This window comes from Cricetulus griseus, assembly GCF_003668045.3.
Source record: "Cricetulus griseus strain 17A/GY chromosome 1 unlocalized genomic scaffold, alternate assembly CriGri-PICRH-1.0 chr1_0, whole genome shotgun sequence".
Taxonomy (NCBI): domain Eukaryota; kingdom Metazoa; phylum Chordata; class Mammalia; order Rodentia; family Cricetidae; genus Cricetulus; species Cricetulus griseus.
The window spans coordinates 27,549,082-27,567,297 of record NW_023276806.1 but is presented as its reverse complement, the minus strand read 5'-3'; the positions used below and the strand labels follow the sequence as shown (position 1 = coordinate 27,567,297).

Below are 18,216 nucleotides of genomic sequence, written 5' to 3'. Positions count from 1 at the left end.
TTTTTAAAAAGAAGCCTTTCCTAAAATACTTAAAATTGAGGTTGGAGAAACAGCTCAGTAGTCAGGCTCCCAGCACCTACATGGCAGCTTACTACTGTCCTTAGCGTGAGTTCCAGAGGATGGGGCACCCTCTTCTGTAGGCACCAGAACACACTGAGTACACACACATACATACAGACGTGATACCCACATACATCAAAGGAAAGTAAGATTTTAAAGTACTTAAAAATGAAGGCAAACAAGGCTCAGCAAGTGGAGCTGAGCCTGGCAACCTGTGCTTGGTCCCGAGAACACGGAGAGCAGCCTTCCCTATGCGTTCTCTGGCCACCACACATGTAGCATTTGAATGATTAAAATGTAACACAAAGTATTTAAACTTGGAAAATGAAATATGTCAAGGAACCGTCTACTGCTGGGGAACAAACCCAGGGCCTGTGCACAGTAGGCATGTGCTCCACAGCTCAGCTGAATCCCAGCTGCTGACACTGCAAACCTTGATTACACAGCCCATCCACTAGTGCTAATGCTTAATGGTAGATACTTTATCAAACAAGAAGAGAACTCTCTAGTAATGAATTTCAATCCTATATTGGATTTTGTTTACCCCTATGGATAACACACCATTCCAGTTTAACCTAGACATCACATCCGACACACAGAGAGACACACACCTGAGCCAGTGTACTGCAGTAGTTAATGTGTAATATATCTATTACATACATGAACACACATACATGCAGCATATATGCAGCATAAAAGAATGGTTTCTTTATAAGCAAAATAACATCCATCTATGAATGCATTTGTACAAAATCTAGAATCTACATGAGATAAAATGTGTGACATTTGTTTGATTCTGGCTAATTTGTCTTTTCATTCATTTGCCTGTAATCCCAGCATTTGGGACGGGAGGTAGGAAGAGGAGGAGTTCAAGGCCAGCCTGGGCTAGATGAGACCCTATCTGAAAACAAAACAGAAAGAAAAAAAGTCTTTCACTCACTGAATGAAAAGGTATGTTCTTCTGTGCTGTGCAGTTGAACAAGGTTTCTGGTTAGTTAACTAATAAAAACTGGCTTGGGGTCAGCTCCCGGAAGCCAGGTCCTTCATGGGCTTTGGGTCCTATCAGTTCCTTCAGAAATTTTTACCTGCTTATCAACTCCACTCAGGCCTGACAGAAACAGACTGCAAGTTCAGTGGGAAGAAAGCTCCACCTAGCCTTCCTCATTCTGCTGTTAAGTGTCACAACTCCCACACAGGCCTGTACACACAGAACACCTTCCGGTCCAGCTGAACTCCTGGCCCAGGGTGATTCACTGTCCTCACAGGAATCCGGAACATCTGATCTCCCTCCAAAAGCAAAATTCAGGAAGTCAGACCGACCCCTAAAGAGGCCGGGTGGGACTGTACTGCTACTGGCTTCCTAGTCTTCTCCATGATCCTACAGCCCCGTCCGTAATCCCACGAAATGCTCCAGGTCACTACTTACCGGGTTCTCTCTTCCACCAAGCTGAGAGGGTAGAGTCCATTTTTAAACCGATGCTGTCACTGGCCTCTAGCCAAACACCTCCATTCTGGACCTACAATGGCTGCTACATTTTGCCAAAACCCTGAAGTACCCTGAGTCAGTCACATGTGTGCCTATTTGCATATCTCAGTCAGATAGAAGCTCCCAGAATTTCACGTGGCTTACTGTGGCTACTTTGTGTCATTACATTTTTTTCATCATAAATTTTACCAAAAGAAGTGTGATGTAGCATAAGGCATAAAAACAGAGGGGGAAAAAAAGCCAGCCAGTTTCTTCCTTCTGCATATTAAGGCAATCTTAGGAGCCACAAAACAAATTCTCATGGTTCGATAATAATGTAGCTTTTCAACATCTGAATTCCAAAGTATGGAATTCCGGAGAGCCTTCAGAAGTTTTCTTGATGTGATTTAGTTGCAATTTCTGTAATCGGAGTTCTCAGAACCTCAACGTATCTTTATATGTTGAAAACAACCCCATCTATCGAGTCTTCTTTCCTTGCCTTTCTTCCTAACTCAGTTGGGTATGGAGGGCGGTAGGGGAGGCTGCCCCTTCCCCAGAGCACACAGGGTAAGAGCTGCTTGATTGTCCTAGCACTTCCTAACCAGGGATGCCAACCCGCACAGCCACTTCATGTGGGAGGCACTATCACTGTCCACATCTGAGGAATGACAAGCTAGACTCAGAAATCTAGTAGACTGACCAGCCATCTGGATCCAGAACCTCTCCCCCTCAGCCGCTAAGTGACAGTGTGACTTGATGGGATCTTAGGCTACTTAGTAATTAGGAACTTGATATTCCCCGCTAAGGGCAATGGATTTCATTCCCCGTGAGTGAGTCATTCTATGGGAATGGAAAGACTGGCTCACTGAGCGCCCTTCCCACCTCAACTCTTCCTTCTCAACACTCCACCTGTGTGTGTCCGTTGTAAGGTCTGAAACACTGACCATCGACAAGCCACGGGTCACCTGACGCCCTGAGTGCAATGTGAGTGTTCACCCTGGTCCTCGGTGACTTAAAAGAAGGGCATTTCCTGGAAATGTGGGGGTTGGACATGTCACTGTAGTGAAGGGTTCAGAGCGTGCTAGTCATTGTTGCCTAGTTACTGGCTTGTGTTTGGCAGTGGAAAAGCAGCTCAGCCCAGGTACAGTTGAATGTGGGCTGATTATTTACTCAGTGTGACCTCTCCCAGCTCCATGCTTGCTGTTGGTTTAATGCTTAACCCTGACACTCTTTCCCCTTTACTCGCTGGTGAAAGGTGGAGGTTTCTTCAGCCATTCCTTCTAAGTCAAGAGAGTTCAAAAGTTATATATATGCCACACAGACAACACACCCATTCCTTTATAACTGAAGGCACGGCAAGACTGGAAGGTCATTACAGGACTCTTGTTCTTCCAAGGACAGTGGAATTCTGAAGCCAGGAAGTTACTCATTTGTCATCCCCTTACCAGTGAGTTTCTCTCTTAAGAACTCAGTTAATGTAACACATTCCCAAACAGCACTGAGTCATTGGTTCTGACCTTACAGTCAAAAAAGGTTTTTTGTTTGTTTGTAAGAAAATTGACTCATTTGGTGGAATATACTCCAGACCTGTAAAACTATTTCATTTTTTTTATATCAAGAATTGTAGGCTACGATCTAAGCAGCTTCAGAACTAAGAGAATTCACCCTCAAATCCCATTTAGATGGCACAGCTGACTATAGTCATTTTACTTTTTTTTTTTCCTTCAAATTCAGAATAGTGTATGTACTTAGGCTCCTGTAGAAGCAAAAAATCAAAACTGATGTGGTGTTAACTGGGGACACAGTAGAGTGCTTGCCTAGCACACAAAGCCCTGGAAGAATCTTCAGCTCTCCCAACCTTCAAAATTCTGAGCTAGAATCCCATATAAGGCTCCAACAATATTAGCCCTTTTTTGCGTTTTGTTTTTTTTATTCTTTGAGAATTTCACACATAATTACCATGAAATATGATCACATCTATTCTGCCTCTTTTTTTTTTGATTCCTGATTTTCCTGGTTATCTCTATAACTATTCTAAGAAACAAATTGTTAATTTTTTTGAGCTGAAAACATATTATGTATCAACTACATGGATTTTTTTCCTTCTATTTTTAAGTTTCTGTTTTGAGTATTCTGGGTTGTTTCATTTCAGTGAATACATCTACTATAAATACAACAAGGTAAGCTGTAAGCTTCATCTTGTGGGAAAGCCCTGTATCCTAAATTTATTTAACATTTTTAGATTGAAGGATGAAAAGATAATTTTAGAAATTTTTCTTCTTGCTTCTTACCACATAATATTCAATCCAATACTGTGTTTTCAGTATGCCTTATACCCATAGGTACTAATAACACTCTAAGGATACTATGCATCTTACTTTATTTTCGACAGCTAAATAAGCATAGACTTACTTTACAATTTTTATTAATTTTATTTATTCATTTTTGGCTTATGACACAGTGTTTCTCTGTGTAACATCCCTGGCTGTCCAGGAACTAGCTCTGTAGACCAGGCTGACCTCGAACACACAGAGATCTGCCTGCCTCTATCTCCTGAGTGCTAAGATAAAAGGCATGCACCACCACTACCTGGCTCTTAATTTATTACATTAATCACAAAAATCCCCCCTCCAACACCTCCACCCTCTCAAATTCATGGCCTCTTTTTAATTATTATTGTCACACATACACCTATATATGAAAACATACATAAATAGACTGCTAAATTTGTCTATCATTGTAGAATGCATATGTTTTAGGTCTGACTACCTTAAGCATCATCTCCAAAACAGTATTCTTTTTTTTTTTTTTTTTTTTTGGTTTTTCGAGACAGGGTTTCTCTGTGGCTTTAGAGGCTGTCCTGGAACTAAATCTTGTAGACCAGGATGGTCTCGAACTCACAGACATCCGCCTGCCTCTGCCTCCTGAGTGCTAGGATTAAAGGTGTGCACCACCAACACCCAGCTCCAAAACAGTATTCTTTCAAGATATATTTTTTAAAAATCCAACAAAAATTCATAGAATATTTAAGAAAAAAAGGACTGCCATGATCCAAACTGGCTGCGTTTATAATTACTGGCAAGATATAAAGAATGTGAATTACTTTCCAAAAATTTTAAAATCCTTAACCATGTATAAAGCAAGTTTTCTTTAAATAGAGTTCATGGTTGATAGGTAGATTCTTTGCCACCCTAAAAATAATGTTTAGGCTCATGCATTATTGAAAGCTCAGGCCTTCAGACTGTCTGAGTTTAGACCTTGAGAAATGAGTCTGCCTGCAGACACCTAAGAATTTAAAGCCATGAATGTGTTGGTACCTGTTTCATAAAAACTCTAAAAGAATTTCATTCCTCTGGTTGACTAAGGATCACAGATCATCACGTGCACACGGTGCCCTGTTTAGGACAGTAAGCAGTGTATTGTGTGTACTCAGAACTTAATGACCACTGACTGTCTCATATTTTGAAAAGGTATTTAATTTTCATTTAGGCATCTGTCCATTATGGCCAGGTGAACAAGACAGCCTTTACCCCATTTCATGAAGCCTGCAGAATAGTTGAGAAACTAAACAATTCCCTATCACACAGGGAGATAACTGTTTGGGTTAAAAGTTCAGGGCTATAGCAACACAAAGTCAAGCACACAACCTTGTCTGGAAAGTTCAGGGAAGGCTTCTGGGAAGAAAGGCTTTCTCAACTCAGATCTGAAGGATGAACAGGAGTCATGTTAGCTTGAGTGGGGTCATCTGAGACAGAAGGAGGGGTTATCATGTTTACCAGCAGTAGGCAAGTGAACTTGTAAGGAATTAAGTCTAGATCTTATGTAATCCAGGAAGGCCACACTTAATACATCTGGATTTTGCCCAAAGAATAATGGCATCTGGAGGTGATTTTTCAAAAAATCCCGAATATGATTCTGGACACTCAGTGGCAAGCAATTAGACCACTGCCACACTAAAGAATGAACATATAAAAGTCTATGTTATCCAGTGTCCTGAGGTACCAGTATGATGTCACCATGTGTGTGGCTCGGGAGAGGCTTCTGGCTAATAGTTCAGCTGGTAAACAAGGAAGATTTGAATTCAAATTCTATCCTCTTAATATTGGAGAAAGTGACGTAACCCTCTAGCTCTGAAGCAGAACCAATAGCGTGAAAACTGTGAGGTGACACATGTAGAACACTGGGAATGGTGGCTGCCACAGTGTCACTCAATGTTCATTGTCATCCTGAGACGCAGCAATAGCCCAATACCATTTGATGTCTGCCGCTATGATTAATCTCCATTGTCAACTTGACTGCATTTTGAAACACCTTGGAAACAAGATTCTGAGTGTTTCTATAACAATATTTCCAGGACTGAGATAGGAAGACCCACTCTGGGGACCCCATTACATTAACTAGAGTCCCCAGACTGAATCAAAAGGAGAAAGTGGGTTGAGCATCAAGTTCTCTCTTCTTCTTCTTCTTCTTCTTCTTCTTCTTCTTCTTCTTCTTCTTCTTCTTCTTCTTCTTCTTCTTCTTCTTCTCTCCCTTTCTCTCCCTGCCTTCTGTCTGCAGACACAATATGACCAGCCACCTCCTGTGCCTGCCCTTGCTTCCCTGGGCCATCTCTCCCCAAACTAAAATAAACTCTTTCGTTAATGAGCTTCTTGTCTGGCATTTGCTCTCAGTAACAAGAAAAGTAGCCAATAATCTGCAAAAACATGCTAATGAATGCCAAGCATTCAAAACCATTGCTCTTGACTACAGAAAACATAAACTCTTCAATTGATCTTAGCCAAAAGGCTGAGAAATGATGGGACATAAATTCTTGCGGTTATGAATGCCGTTTAGTGGTAATGTTTAGCATGTGTGGGGCCTGATGCTCAAGCCTCAGCAGAAATAAATAAACTTTAAAAAAGATAACTTTTTGTTGTTTTTAACCTTTATTTTTGTCTTTTGTGTATGGGTATTCTGCCTGCATATATGTCTGTGCACCAGGTGCAAGCAGTGTCTGTGGAGGCCAGAAAAGGATACTGAATGGAACTGTAATTACAGATGCTTGAGAGCCACCATATGGATGCTGGCAATCAAACCCGAACCATCTGCAAGAGCAGCCAGTGTTCTTCATCACCGAGCAATCTCTCCAGCCCTCAAGCTCTTTACACCTATCTTAATTCCTTTAGGAGAAGCAGTTAAAGAAATGGATGCTTAACGTTTACTTACTTCACATTTCATAATTTAAAAATGTTAAACAGGATGCTAACAAAACATGGACCATACAACAATCGTATTTCAGGCTTTGAGCCTTACACTGGATCAAGGCAAAAGTCTGCTGCCTTGAAAATGGGTGTGTGAAGAGCCCAGAGGGCCAGAACGTGAAGTTTCTAGAAGTATCTATGGATTTGCAGATAAACCTCAGGATTGAGCATAACTGGGACATCAGATTATTAACTAAGTTCCAAGGCAAGGGTGCAAAAGGAATTCTGTAAATCTATTTGCTTAACAGTCAAATTATAGAAAACTAGAGAAAGTTATAAGCCCAAGTGAGAACACTGATGATCAGGTATAGATGTCACCGAGTTAAAACCACCCAACCCCTGGGCAGATGCTTCCCTCCCCATTTCTCTGGTGTAAATGCTAAATCACTATTCAGGAGTCTGCAAGGTGACATATTTTAAAGTAAGAGCTTACAGAGTTCAGGTACCTGTATATCTACACCAAGACCTGGGCAGAGCTACACCAGGCCACCAACACAGTTACACCAGGCCATCACCACAGTTAAGCCAGGACATCATCACAGTGACACTGGGACTTCCTGACTCCCAAGTCCACATTGATCTTTCTAAAAATTCCGGTTTCCCCTTTCAACACTTTAGAGGTCCCTCACACTTCAGAGATTTCTAGGGCATGGACAGGATACACTGCACATTTTATTTCTTAGACAGCAAAGGTAAGTCAAACGAAAGCAATGATTGCCCCTGTGCTGTGGCCAAATAAGTCAGTCCATAATTAAAAGTGTGTAACACAATATTTGCTATTAATAATATTATCAGTTTGTTAAACAGATTATCAGATTTTTTTTTTCAACAACACAGCTAGCTAAACACGACACTTTCTGTCCAGCCAAACTGGGTGTGTGTATCTGGGCCAGAATTATGTACCCATCCAATGAACACTGTCACACTGAGAAAAGACAGTGTCACAGAATCTGGAGACATCTTCTTTTGAACATGATGTGCCAGGGACAACTTCACATGGAAGTAAGGTAAGTTCTAGAACTCAAATCAGTAAGAAACTGCTACCTAGAAGGAAATGCAGAAACTGAGCAGGTCGAACACAGAATAAGAGTTCTTGATCACAAAGGCAGTAAGGGGAGAATTGGGTGTGAGGAATTAAAAAGCTAATGCCAAGGGCTTTAATGTCCTCCTCCATGAATTCAGGCATGAAGCATACAAACTTGACAAGATCCTTAAAAGATTTTTTTTTTAAACGGAAGGAATTCATATTAAGGGAATAGCATTGAGCATGTGGTAAAGATCGTATGTACCTGGTAAATGAATCAAATCAATATAAAGAGCCCCAAGACAGTTTACTCCTAAACTCTTACAAAATGACTACAATTTGGGCTCTCAGCTCTTCTGTTTCTATTGGGGGGAGAAACAGGTTTTCAAACTCAGAGAGAGAGAGATGGTTGGAGATGTGTAACTATCTTTACACTTAGGTTTAACACGTTTGCTGCAGCTCTCCACACAAGAGGTATTGAGCAGCAGTGAAGGCCAGCCAGGTCGCCATTGTTGAGGCACCGTCACAGGTCCAGTTCTCATTTTGATGAGTGAGAGCCGAGGGCACGTCATACTCAGCACTACACAGAAAAACCTGCCCATCTCCACCCCCATTCTCACTGCCGTCTTCCTGCACAGGCAGAGCAGGAGGAGGCGGTGCTAGATTGGAGGGACAAATCCTCTAAGATGGGGAGATGACTGAAATACAGCCAGGGGAAAAACGCTCAGAGCCTTGATGCAGTGGGGTGCCCTGGACCCTGATCTAATGGATCTGGAAGCCTCCTGCTGGAAGAGAAGTGTCTCAGGATTATACAACTCAGAAGCCCATTCCTACTGTCCTAAGCTCTTGTGCTTAAAACAGACTTTACTGTAAACGAGGTGACCACTGAGCTTTCTGTAAATGCCTTTCTGTAATCATTAGAGAAAAAACAAACAAAAACTCAGCTTTTAAAAAGGGGTCTGTGTTAGCTAGTTTTTACATCAAGTTGACACAAGATAGAATCATTTTGGTGTGACCGGACTGAGGGCAAGCCTGTGGTGCGTGTTTTAAAAGTGATGACTGATGTGAGACCCTGGGCTGGTGGTCCTGGGTTCTGTGACAAAACAGGCTGACAAAGCCATGGGGAGCAAACCGGTACACAGCACACCTCCATGGCCTCTACATCAGCTCCTGCCTCCAGGTTCCTGCCCTGTTGGGAGTTCCTGCCCTGACTTCCTTAAGCAATGGAGGGTGACCTGGGAGCTGTAAACTGAAATACATCCAACTGAAACATGGAGTGTCTTCCCTCAGACATCCCCAAACTGTCTATGGACACCATGATGTGTTGAAACCCCATGACTACTTCACAGAGTCGGAGGTAAGCCCACGAACCAGTTTGTCAGCCTTTCCCGTTTTACGTAGCTACATTCTGGAGGCTATTTAAGGTTTTTTGTTTTGTTTTGTTTTGTTTTGTTTTTAAGGTAAAATGCTATTAATCCATTTAACTACAACGTAATGACTGAACATATTTTTTTTTTTTACATTCAATACATGTGGACAGTGTGCAATGTCACCTACTCTCTGTCTCTCTGTGTGTCTCTTTGTGTGTTTATATGTGTGTTTTCACAAACATCCCAACCCTCTCCTAGTTATTTTGAAATAGTGTTGATGGCAAGCATTGCTGAAGAAATCAATATGTAAATGACCACCACAGGTCATTTTCATTTTAGTCCATGTGGCACATTGCTATAGAAAGCAGGCATAGAATGTTCTACTTGGAGTTCACGATACAATTGGCAGCGCTCTGCAGCGGGAATGGCATTACCCCAAATTAACCCGGCCTATCCCTTAAGGAGGCCTTCTGGGACCCCTTTGCACTTGGTCTACCCTACTCTGCATTTTCTTCTCCATCAATGTAGTTCCCTAAGAGCAACTACTCAGTCAATTGGTAGACAAGATTATTTATTTCCTTTCCGAGAGGCTGTAAGCATCACGAGGGAAGAGCCACTGGTAGGCTTTTAACTGCCTTTTAGATACAAGGCCTGGCAGAGTCGACGGTTCTATGTAAATATTTGTTCACTAACTCATGCTAAGAGTCACACGTTAAAAAAAATGGGCTTGGTGGCATACGCTTGTAACCCCAGCACCTGAGACACTAAGGCAGGGCCATCACTAGCTGGAGTTGGCCTTGTAGGGAGACAGACCCTGTCTCAATAAAACAAAGAAAAAGAGTCCGTTCCTTGCAAAAAATATCAGAAGTCACCGAGGTAAGAGTAGAAAGGGAGAGATGACAATGTTTTACTGTTTAGAAGCGTGACACTGTCAAGTGAGACACTGAAAACCCTCTGAGGCAGAGTGTAGGGATGTGCCTATCCTGTAGGTAGATATGTATCAAAGCGGGCCAGAGCTGGGCATGGTGGTGCACACCTTTAATCCCAGCACTCAGATCTGAGTTTAAGGCCAGCCTGGTACAACAGTGAATCGCAGGGAAGGCTCCACAGTAAGACCTTGATTTTCTTCTTCCTTCCTTCCTTCCTTCTTTCCTTCCTTCCTTCCTTCCTTCCTTCCTTCCTTCCTTTCTTCCTTTCTTTCTTTCTTTAAGAAAATACAAGAAAAAAGGAAAAAGGAGAAAGGACAAGCCACTAAAACAGATGGGTGTGATCAGGGTAAAACTGTATAAAGAACTCACAGTGTTTTCTAATTATAGACTCTGAAATTTAAAATATCTTGAAAGGCCACCCTGTACTTCCCTCTGCCCAATACAGGCTGCCTCTAAACCACCCCAGGGACAGGGGGCCACTCATCTCTTCATTTTTAAAGCCAGGGAGGTTTTAGGAGAGACTGCCAGCCTTACAGCCCCTGCACTCCACAGGGTGTGCGCTCGCTCCCCGGCTCAGTCTGGCTTTCCCCTGCGTGACACAGTCATCTCATTATTGCTACATCAAACTTCTAAAATAGAGGGAAAAAAATAGAAGCCATATAAATGCCCCATAGCATAACAGTGAAAATTAAACTATTAATTTTAACAAATAACTATAAATCTTCATAGAGAAAAAAAACCCTTCGTATTTCAACATTAGGACTGAGCAAAGACATTCAAATTTTAAAAATTATAATTGTTTCACTTATTAATTACCCGTAAACAAAACAACCAATTATCAAACTGCTATTCAGCTATGAAATAAGTTAGATTTTACAAATATGAGCAAAATTTACCTGAACATATTAAAAACCAGGACATTGTTAATAACAATGATAATCTAAAAATTTCAGTGTGGCCGGGCGTTGGTGGCACACGCCTTTAATCCCAGGCCTCGGGAGGCAGAGGCTGGGGTAAATACAAAGGAATAATTACATGCTCCTTTTCCATGTATCATTGCAAGGAGGTAGGAGGTTCATGGCATATTCATGGCTACACAACAGTGGTAGGTGTTTCCCTTACCCTGCTTTTTTCTTGTTTGAGATTTAGTTATTTTATGAGCTTGAGTTTTTTGCCTCGATGTATGTATGTGCGACACTCACGTGTCTGGTGCCTGTGGTGATCGGAAGAGGACTTTGGATTCCCTGGAACTGAGACTTTTATGAGCTGGAGGGTTATGAGCCATGATGTGGACGCTGGAAACTGAACTTGGGTCCTCTGTAAGAGCAACAAGTGCTCTTTGACCACTGAGCCATCTCTCTAGACCTCTATCCTGTTTCTTTAAGTTTCATGTGTAAATATAAAGATGACTACAAAGAAAACAGATTTATAGATTACCTAAACTTTCCTCTTATTCAGGAATCAGATTTTCTTCTTAAGCAAAGGTTGCTATTATAATTGAAAAGGAAAAGGCTTAACATATAACTACCATAACAAGTCTATAAAAAGAAGTTTATTATAACAAGGCTATCCAATTATCGTCATAAACTGAGGACAGAAACAGTATGCCTCATTTTTCTTTGTGTTCATTACATATTAGGTGATGGGTGTTGGTGAAGAAATAAAATTAGTCAGTCGTAGTTTATTATTAAAAGTTTTCTTTTAAGCAAGATGCCACTTGTGGTCATACCACCAAGTAGCAAGGTGGCCCACATCTCTGATTAAATATAGCTTGATTATGCACTCGATAGATTTAAAGTACAATCCACATATTTACTGTGATTGCTACTCTTACTTAAATAAAAATAAATCCCATCTTTGAAAACAGAAGTGAAACTGGGCACAGTCGCACATGCCTGTCATCCCAGCACTTGGAAGAGGCAAAAGGACCAGGAAGGAGTTCACGGTTAAAGGCCAACCTCTGCTACATACTAAACTCAAGGCCAGCCTGGGCTACAGAATCCTGCCTTTTAAAATCAAAGAAGAAAAGAGAAATGAAACTCAAAGTAAAAATGAGCCCAGAAAGAATTACTAAACATGACGAGAGAAACAAATTTAGCCTGTGGATGCAGCTATGTGAAGGTCCCCTCTGCTCAGCTAGAGGAGACTTTTGGTGGGGGACAGAGTGAGGCCAGTGAGTGTGGAATCTGGGATCACAGGACCCTGTAGTATATGTACCTCAGTAAGTTAATAAGTGTGACAAATAGCTACTAAGTATCTCAGCAGGGCTAACACTGTACTCCCCAAGAAAGAGAACTCCAGATCCCCAGCCCTTCTGGAGGTCCCTCTTGCTGGCAATTAAATTACAGTAAAAACAAATGTTAAAACAGGGAGGATGGGGGCACCAGGAAGGTAACTAAAGGGCTAGCAGCCGGGTATGAGACAGCTGAACTGGCCAGACACTAGGAAAGCCTAAATGTGTAGCTATAATTCAAGTTGCCTTGCTCCCTGATAGCAGAGTCTGCATGCTCATACATATTCGTGGATACTGCCCATCTTGGGTAGTTCATGGCAATCTGTTTGGAGTGCTCTGTTTACACTAACTTAACTGCTCCTTTGCTAAACAAAGGTCTGTTAAACCGGCTCTTGACTGAATTTAGTTCTTCAAGAAGATAAGAGCGGGGGATCCCACTCCCAACCAACTATATCTGCTACAGAGACTTAGCAATCTATTTCCTGTAGTTACCCCGCACCCTATCACAGTCCCGGCCCTGTTCTGTTGCTTATCCTTGTGAGGTTTCTGAGACGTTTCTTGCTCTGGCCTTCTCAGTACTTATAGCAGTTTGCTTCTTTTAGAGAAACTGTTTTGTTTTGGCTTTTGTTCTTATAGCCTGTCTTGTAAATGACAGCGTTAACATGGCTTTAGTAACATCCATCCTAGATATCTATGCCCTGCAAGGCTCCAACATTCCTTCAAAGGAATCCCAGAACAAACTATCACGGCAGATTTATAGAAACTTATTTCACACAGAAAACTCTTGCACATCCTAAGTTCTGGATGAATGATGTGTGTGAGCGAACAAAAAGCAAGTAAGAAATTAAGCTCTCGGGACCTCAGAGTTATTTTCTGTCCACATGGAACTAAGAATTCAAATGCCAGGAATAACTGGGGGAGGGGAGGGAGAAAAACAGAAGTGAGTTAAGGGTAGCTGGAGTTTTTGCAACAGAATCTTGAGTAAGCTAACAAGGAAGACAGCATAACACACTCAGAAGCCAGGTTCTGTGAACACTGTAGGTAGACAGGCTCATCAGGATGTGAAGGGGGGGGGGCTGCTGGTGGAGCTGGGGAACCCCACCAGTTCCAATGGGCTGTCACAAATCAGAAGCATGCTTCTTTCTGCCTTGACTTCCCAGGTCATCCCTACACAGTCAGGGCCTACTCCTTAGACCTGAGAAGGGCCAGTGAATGGAGGAGGGTTCAGACTGTTATTTAACTGGGGGTTACAACTTGTCATCTCTCCTCAGTAAGCCAATTAAAAGAGTTAAATTAAAACTGGAAAGCAGAGAGGGGCTGTTTTCCATAGGCTTCTGCCTGACGGCATAATAGAGGCTCACCGAGGATGTGTTGAAGGAGATGGGTGAACAGAGAGGGCCAGGAGCTTTAGTAACCTGTCCTAACTTTCTACTGCTGTGCTGTTTACTGCGACAGCCATAAGCTAGACCAGACTGCTTAAGTTTAAATTAACTGGAACTTTATTCATGTCTTTGGTCCTACTGGACATAAGTGTCCAATGGTCACTACGGTGGCTATAATGGGTGGCGCAGAACCATGGAATCCTCATCACTGCAAGGGTCTGGGCAGACCCGCTCTTGGGTACATCGGAGAGTGACGGGAGCACATTGTGCCCATGAAAACACAGCCCTGTAGTCTAGAAACAGACATCTGTTGAGAGAACTCAAGGAAATCTGCAGAAATAAAACATCCCCCCATGAGAATTAGTCTATTTTGAAAGTCCTGTTTCTCATACTGCAGAGCTTCCAACAAACTGCTTCTGCAACTGGATATCACATTGCAAAAGCTTATAGGCGCTGGTGCACAAGCTAACATGAGAATATTTATTTTATGAACATATATTTGGCAATGGGATACATTTTAGATTTTGCACCCTACATCAAAAGCATTAACAATTAAAGAAAACAGTGGTGAGGCTGGATTCAATTAACTTCTGCCTGCAAAAACAGCTAAGAGAATTAGGGCAATTCACAGTCTAGGGGAACTCTTTTTTTCTTTCAAAACACATTAACTAGCAGAGGACTAAAATCCCCAATACAGAAGCTGGAAGACAGCTCAACAGTTAAGGGCACTAGTTGCTATTGCAGAGAATCCAGATTCAATTCCCTGGATTTATGTCCCTAGGGAACAACAAAACACTGTTCTAGTCACCAGGTAAAGTCTAAAACCATGGTGGTTTATAACCATAGGTGACTCGGGCTGGAGAGATGGCTCAGTGGTTAAGAGCACTGCTCGTTCTTCCAAAGGTCCTGAGTTCAATTCCCAGCAACCACATGGTGGCTCACAACCATCTGTAATGAGATCTGGTGCCCTCCTCTGGCCTGCAGGCAACATGCAGAAAGAATACTGTACACACAATAAATAAATAAATCTAAAAACAAAACAAAAAAAACAAAAACAAAAACATAGGTGACTCAAGTTTTGGGGGATCCAGTGCCCTCTTCTGACCTCTACTGGCACCAAGCACACACATGATACATATACATGCTTACAGCCAAAACATTCACATATAAACTAAAATAAATCTAATTAAAAAAAAAAAACAGTACTCACACAATTCTTACAATTTTAGAAAACAGAGTCCGGTTAAAAAAGCACATCATATCTGAACCACGTTGGGTGTGGTGGCGCAAACCTGTTATCTCCACATGCAGGAGGCTGAAACTCAAGGATGCATGTATGGCTGAGTTCAGCCTGGCCTATGCAGCAAGGCTATGTCTAAAGAACCAAAACCAACCAAACAATATTGAGACAGATATTTCATCTGAGAACACACAAGATAGCACACAACCAGCAACACACAGCTCAATACTCTTATGTTTTTTGTTTTGTTTTTTGAGACAGGGTTTCTCTGTATTGCTTTGGAGGTTGTCTTGGAACTCCTTCTGTAGACCAGACTGGCCTTGAACTCACAGAGATCCGCCTGCCTCTGCCTCCCAAGTTCTGAAATTAAAGGTGTGCACCACCAACACCCAGCTTCAATACTCTATATTATTGGGGATGCCATGTGAAACAACAAAACACTGTTCTAGTCACCAGGTAAAGTCTAAAACCAACATCACCGAACTCTGGGGAGGATGCATTGATGCTGACAATAAAAAGCCATATGTCCTCATTAAGTGACATTTTGGGCAAGTTCTTACAAAGCTAAATGTACTTGTTGTGTTGACAAACAACAGAACTCGTTGGCATTAGAGTTGAGTTATAGATGCCTCCTGACTACAGCCACAATGTGACCTGCCACCACTAAAACCGTGAGCCTAAGTAAAACCAACCAATCTTCCTCCTTTCCTTCCTTTTCCTTTCTTACTCCCTCCTTCCTCCCTCCTTCTCTCCCTCTATCCTTCCTTCTTCCTTAAATTGGTAGTTTGTCACAGCAACTAGAGAAAAAACCATACTGCTCCTAAAATTAAAGTCTATAAAAGTATTTAACATATTAAAGATTAACCATAAACCCAGCAATACTTACTATTGTATTTTTTCAAAATCAAAACATTATAAATACTGAATTAAGTTGAAAAGCAATACTCTCATATTAAGGAAAACAGTCCCTAGTTACACCCTTGAAGAACAAGGATGCCAGGCACTGCTGACGCACGCCTTTAAACCCAGCGCTTGGGAAGCAGAGACAGTGGTATCTCTGTGAGTTTGAGGCCAGCCTGGTCTACAAAGTGAGTACCAGGACAGCCAGGACTGTTACACATCAGTGAAACCCTATCCCAGAAAACAAAACAAAAACAAACAAACAAGAACAATGGCAATTTACTCAAACACTATCAGATGCAAATTTCTCTTACAATCCAAAGCACTCATGGCTTCCAAACACACATTCTAAATATAGTCCAATGTTAATAAAATCACAAAATTTCATCTTGTGACTTAACAACTTTAGATCTGTATCATCAATGCTGCCTTCTACGGGTTTTCATATTCAACATTCACCTCACGCAGGGAATGCTTTGGGTCCCAGTGGCAGGGCCTGTCTGTCTCAGCCCTGCAGAAGTGAGCAGCTTCAATCAGTAAGCAGTGTAAGTGTAGGGGTGTGGGGGCAGGAGGGGGGGACCAGAGGCAGGTAGCAGTGAACAGGTAAGTGCAGCACACACCCCACACCCCACACCCCCACACCTCCCCACCTGTGCCAAACATTTAACTTGATGAAAACAACCCTCAGAAGAATTACTTTGCTTCCAAAACAGCACCTTAGGCTGTCTGGAAAGAACACTGTTTCTGTTTTGCTTATTTTAGTTTTTAGTGTGTGTAGGTATGTATGTGTTTACCTGTGGGATACCAGGTATTGAACCCAGGGGGTTGGGCACGTGAGGCAAGAGCGCTATTGCTGGGCTGTATTCCCCAGCCTCTAGTAAACACATCCTTGCAAGGCTGGATTTATGGCTCAGTGGGTAAAGGTGATGCCCCCAAGCCTGATGACCTGACTTTGATCCTTGCGGACACCCGAAGGCCTCCATCAGAAATCAGGCTTTAATGATCCTGGCAGGGCTAAGGATGTTCAAAGAGACACTGTGCCCCTCCCATTGGCTGACAGACTTTTGAAACAATGGTCTCCGAGAAACTGGAATTTCCTCGGGAATCTCATACTGAGAGAAAGAAAAGTCTGAAGGCTGGTGCCAGCCAGAGCAGGAACCTGCCTCCTGGAGAGATTACACAGTGCTGACCACTCTCCTGAGGACCTTGAGGGGAAACGCTGGGTAGGACAAGGGTGACAAGGGCAGGGCTGCAGCTGAACTGCTTCTATATGAAGGCTCCCTGTCTCCTACTTCAATCTAAACCTCAAGTCAAGACACAGAGCAAAGAGTCTGGGGGGAGGTGGGGTATCCACTGGACTCTTCATTTGTTCTTGTCCCCAATGGCAACACCGAACGCACCACACCTTCCTCTGCTCTTCACTGTTACTCCAGTCTAATTGGCATACTGAGGGGGAATGAGTGGCGGAGCCCAATAAACCAGGTACAAGGGCTTGAGCTCTGACCCTAACAACTCGGGTAACAGACCAATGGCCACACAAACCAGCAGCCAAGTAAGTATGAGTGAGACAGCTAGATGCCCTTTAAACATGCTCTATCTCAAATGCCGGGCTGCATTTTTTTTTTTTTTGGATCCTTTCCGTATGGAAGAATCAATTGCTAAGAGTAGGCACCCACATTTAAAGCACCTCTTTATTCATAACCACTTCAGTTACACCCCATCCCCACAATGGTACAAACTCTTAGGTATTTAATCACATCTTCAAAATTGATAATCCATATTCCTTCTAAACGGATAGTCCACATGCCTTGCCCTCGACCAGACAGAAATGTATCCACAGAAATAACAGCCACATACCCAAAGCTATTTCTCGGCAGTTTTCAACATTCCATGCAAGCCCTACACTACAATTTCAAATACAAACAATTCATCTTGAAAGACCTTTCTTGTGGCTTCTAGGAACCACATTCACAGCAACAAATTACACATAGAACGTGGTTGGCTACCCTGAATGCCCTTTATAAAGCAGTAGCATTCACGGCACAGTGATTTTACTCTTCAATCCTAGCCCACAGGATGTGAGACCATGGAGCCTCTGAGGCACAAGTCAACTTTGGACAAGGCTGACCTGAGGACTGGCCTCAGGGCTCCACCTCCAATCTCATGTTACCATGGCATCCTGGGCTAACAGCTCCTGTTGACAAGTGTGTCTATGGCAACTTACAGCTGACACCACACTTCTTTCCACTTCTGCTTTCAAACCCAGTGTAGAGACACGATGGCAACACTGAAGAGCCTGTGTGAATAGTGAAGGCACACCCCATGGTCTATGAGTTAAATCCTGTATGTATTAAAAGAGTGAGGCTGGATTCT

General features: G+C 42.4%; 1 protein-coding gene and 1 long non-coding RNA gene across 6 annotated transcripts in view; one reads left to right on the top strand and one right to left on the bottom strand.

Annotated features, from left to right (window-relative positions):
- Sgms2 (sphingomyelin synthase 2) overlaps positions 1-18,216 on the bottom strand; it is an 80,103-nt gene that overhangs the window by 44,076 nt on the left and 17,811 nt on the right. For 2 of the 5 annotated variants that reach the window (XM_027395721.2, XM_035450955.1), the window contains exon 1: positions 1,487-2,254. The exons of the other annotated variants lie outside the window; for them this stretch is intronic. The gene's annotated coding sequence lies outside the window, so the exon portion shown is untranslated. Of the gene's footprint in view, positions 1-1,486; positions 2,255-18,216 lie in introns of those variants that run through there. 5 annotated transcript variants of the gene reach the window in all.
- On the top strand, positions 2,380-8,745 carry LOC118238018. Its single transcript, XR_004771775.1, has 3 exons — positions 2,380-2,509; positions 6,563-7,772; positions 8,229-8,745. It is a non-coding gene; the product is annotated as an uncharacterized LOC118238018 (long non-coding RNA).